This window comes from Eubalaena glacialis, chromosome 8, assembly GCF_028564815.1.
Source record: "Eubalaena glacialis isolate mEubGla1 chromosome 8, mEubGla1.1.hap2.+ XY, whole genome shotgun sequence".
NCBI lineage: Eukaryota > Metazoa > Chordata > Mammalia > Artiodactyla > Balaenidae > Eubalaena > Eubalaena glacialis.
In genome coordinates, this window is record NC_083723.1 from 1731634 (window position 1) to 1736470 (window position 4837).

A 4837-nucleotide genomic window follows, 5' to 3' on the forward strand; every position below is an offset into this window, starting at 1 on the left:
GCTGAGTATACAGTAGCTCCTCAGTAATAATGTGCTTAAAGATTTATTGATGGGGAAGTGTCCATGGATCCTGATAATTAACTAAAATTAAACCTGAGACTGAATCTCCCCTACAGTGGAAAAAATATAAACATATTCAATGAGGTTTTTTTTCTCCAATAATGTATTACTAAGTCTGATCAGGCTATTTGGAAATGAAGGCTTATATGGGTTTAACAAATAGTTTTAGAATGGGGTTTCATACTGTCATTACAGAGTACTTTTTACAGTTGGCATTATGTGGCTTTAAAAGTCTTCATAAGTACTGCCTATTTCCAGTGTTGTTAAAGAAAAAAACTCAGTAAGCATATTTCAAGTAATATATTCTCTCCTTTGCTCCTGCCAAGCCTCCTATAAATAGAAAACTCAGAATATTTCTGCCAATTTCCTGTATCCGAGCTTTCCACTAGCAAACTTCTCTTGCAAGAGTAGATTAAACTACTTGTCTTGAGTGTTGGCAGTTGAGGTTGAGTCAGCATAATTATTCTGAATTTCCCTCCAAATAACCTTCCCTTTAGGAAATAAATTTAAAGTGTGTAATCTGCTAAGGTCAGTGGGGACTATATTCACTACTACACTTGCCCCCAGGCCTGGGTAGGAGGAGACAGTACAGCCTGACCGCTTCTGGGGTCAGCCCACCACAGCCAGGAGCATGAAGACCCCAGAGGTTCCATCCTGCGGGTGGATGATGGATCAGAGTTGAGGTTGCCTTATTCACGAGAGAGCACGTGATAATCCCGGGAGGGCAGGTTTGGCCAAAACCCCATCCTCCATGGAGACTCCTGGACCACTAAGGAAACTTCTAGGCCTGCTCTCTGTGCACTGGTTCCACAAAAGAACAATGAACTCATGGATTTCCATTGTCTGTTACGTGATTCCCCCCAGAGTAACCCACCTAATATTTGGTTAAAAGAATACCATTTCCGTAATACTTTTCTGAAGAGCAGACCTATTTCAAAGAAGGACTAACCTTTGAATTTATATTTTTTTATTAAAATGTTTATGTTTTGCCTCCTTGGTCATTCTTCTGTAATACCCCTCAGAGAGAGATTGAAGGAAGAAAAAGTGTAAACTGGAAATAACGATGTAAGTTCTTGAACATAATCCTCACAACCACCTACCTTTTTAACTAATGAGTAAAAGAAGACTCACAGAGATACATCATCTTTAAGAGAAGCTACGTGATGATTTGTATAATTTAGGTCCAAAGCTATGTTGTCTGATGTACAATCTCAGGATCCTCCACATGTCCTCTCCTTAGGGAACAGAGCAGGAGACATGTTTCATGTTAGGACATGTGGTGAAGAGCTCAGAGAAGGGGGGTGGAAACAGTGAATCGAAAGAAAGGATTGTAGTGAGTAGAGATGTTTGGATCGGGAGTGTAAGTTGTGATCACAGTCATAATAATTATAAGCTATTTACTTTGTTGCTGTGACTGCTCCCCTTTTTAAATTGCTTCTTTCTCAAGACACGGTGAACGGACTTCCCTGGTGGTCCTGTGGTTAAGAATCCACCTTCCAATGCAGGGCATGTGGGTTCAATTCCTGGTCAGGGAATTAAGATCCTACATGACGTGGGGCAACTAAGCCCGTGCGCCACAACTAGAGAGGATCCCACATGCCACACGAAGATCCTTTGTGCCACAACTAAGACCCAACACTGCCAAAATTAAAATAAATATTAAAAAAAAAGACACAGTGAAGAGATGGGGGCTGGCAGTGAGGTGATGCCCCTAAATCTCCAGGAGAGACAGCCCCTCTCCTTTGATGGTCTTTGATGTCATCTTTGCTCATCTCTTCCCTCCATCTAAGAGAGAACATTCTCTGAGACTGGGGGAATAAAATCAGAATTCCAATAGGCCATTGTGCTGAGAATCAGAACTCTGGTGGTTGCACATGGTGTGTAAGGCTTCCCCACCCCCTGTTGTTTGTTGCTGGGCTCTTTGCCCTTTTGAACCACACTTTGCTCTGTGCTCCGGACCTCCTTGGGCTGCATCAGCTGAGCTTCCCTGAACCGTGGGCCAGCAGGAGACTGGCATGAGAGGAAGGCATGGGGTGTTTACTCCCCTGGCAGCCTGCCTTCCAAGGGGAGATTAACAGGGTCTTCTTTCCTCACCCAAAGGCCACAGCTCCATGAGGTAGCTCTTGCTTCCAGTTACAGCTCTTCTTTATCCTGGTAGCCCCCCCTCCCCTTGTCCCGTCAGCCCTGAAGGGTATAAAAATTTCTTCTGTAGCGTGTCTCTGGGTACTTGGTCATCTCCTGAGAGTTTCCCATGACCCTGTCCTTACCTGGTAAATAGTCCCTTGGTTAAAACCCTTTCCAGTGATGTCTGCTAGTGTGCTTCACCTTCCCTGTCAGGACCCTACGTCTGTAATGATGAGATTAATTGCTGATCCCGCATTAGTTCATTAATTGACACAACCTATTTATCAACAAAGGACTGTATATCAGACTCTGTACTAAAAATAATAGTCCCAGAGATAAACCCATGCACCTATGGTCACCTAATCTATGACAAAAGAGGCAAGTATATACAATGGAGAAAAGACAGTCTCTTCAATAAGTGGTACTGGGAAAACTGGACAGCTACATGTAAAAGAATGAAATTAGAATACTCCCTAACACCATACAAAAAAATAAACTCAAAATGGATTAAAGACCTAAATGTAAGGCCAGACACTATAAAACTCTTAGAGGAAGACATAGGCAGAACACTCTTTGACATAAATCACAGCAAGATCTTTTTTGACCCACCTCCTAGAGTAATGAGAATAAAAATAAAAATAAACAAATGGGACCTAATTAAACTTAAAAGCTTTTGCACAGCAAAGGAAACCATAAACAAAATGAAAAGACAACCCTCAGAATGGGAGAAGTATTTGCAAATGAAGCAACTGACAAAGGATTAATCTCCGAAATATACAAGCAGCTCATGCAGCTCAATATCAAAAAAACAAACAACCCAATCAAAAATAATAGTAACAAGAGTTGACATTTACTGATCATGTCCCTTGGGCCAGACCCTTCTCTCACTAAGTATTCTCTGTTTAATGTGATGAATAATGTCAATGACCCTATGTGGCATGTGTATTAGTCAGGATACACCAGGGTATGTTGCATTATAAAAAAAAAAAAAAATCCCAAACCTCAGAGACTTGATCACAACAGAGATTTATTTCTTGGTAACATCATAATTCTCTTTGAAAACAGAAGTTCTTAATACAGAGATGCTTGTCATTTGTGAACGCATATGCACACACACATACACACGAGTTATGCCATAATCATGATCTGTACTCGTAGTCAAATTTTGAGTATCTTAGTCATTTCAGGACAAACTATAACAAAGTATCATAGACTGGGTGGGTTGTAAACAACAGAAGTTTATTTCTCCTAGTTCTGGAGGTGGGGAAGTCCAAGATCAAGTCACCAGCAGATTCAGTGTCAGGAGAGAACCTGCTTCTTTGTCGGTAGGTGACTGTTTTCTCACTGTGTCCTCACGTGGCAGAAGGAGCAAGGGAGCTCCCTGTGGTCTCTTTTATGAGGACACTAATCTCATCATGAGGGCTCCACCCTCATGACTTTATCACCTCCCAAAGGCCCACCTCCTTGTACTATTACCTTGTGGTTTTTGGGTGTCAACTTATGAGTTTGGGGGTCGGGTACCCAGCTTTTAGTCCATAACATTGAGTTGAAGTTGAAGAAGTAAAAGTAAAACATGGCCAGTGTAAAGAATCTCTAGATATTAAAAAAATACGGGTTTTCTTTTATACGCACTGAGAGAATAGACTCGTATCTGTGATTTACGCCATATGCCTCCAAGACTGCCTTGCATTGAGCCAGTGTTGAAATATGTCTATTAAAATCTCTGAGATAATTATGGCTGACCTTAAGGCAATTCTTCAAAATAAAAGTGTAGCTGTACGTCCCTATAGCGTAGGCATTAATTTAATGATATTCTTTCTTCACCACATTAGGTTGATTTACAGTAGGAAATAAAATATTGCTGAAGGCAAATATCCAAAGTCAATCTTGTGAATGGTCCACCCTCAATGGTCATAAGACACAGGAGACTGAACAAAGAACAAATTTGGAGATGGACACTTAATAAAAAGTTTTAAAAAGGAACTGTAGCTTAGGTCGACTAAAATAAAGTCATGGAATAATTTTAAATTTTCACATGAAAAACATAAAAAAGGGGGGAAAAACTCATCTGAAACTTCTAGATCTAGTGAATGTGATTATTGCCAGATTTGAAATAAGGAAATAAAATGACAGTAATTCTGAGAAAAATCAATCTGATCTCATAATATTTCTGGAATCTTTTGAGTTGCTAAAGGAATTTTACATTTACGTTATGAAATGTCCACTAATTTACCAGTTTTATACTTCATAAAAAGAGACTTTAGAAAGCAGCCAATACTATCAATTAGACAGAATTTTGATGTATGCTGTCAAATTCCACTGTTTGGGAAACTGGTGGGGAGGTGGGAACCTGGCAAAGAAATTTTAACTGAAAAATAATAACCTGCATTTTATTTATCAGGTTGGAGTCAGCAGTAGCTAAATCATCTTTGTGATAAGAAACAGTTCAATGTGTGCTTTTATTTTCAGGCTTGGATGAGAGGTTAAGAACAGTGACTTTTACGCAGAGACACTCAATAAGGATTAATTTTTATTACTACCCCCACTGTGGAGAACCACCACCATCATCCTCCTAGTCACCCTTAGCATCATCTTCACCATCATGTCCATCCTCGTGCCAGCAAAACACTCTGGTATAAAAGAAATAAAGCAT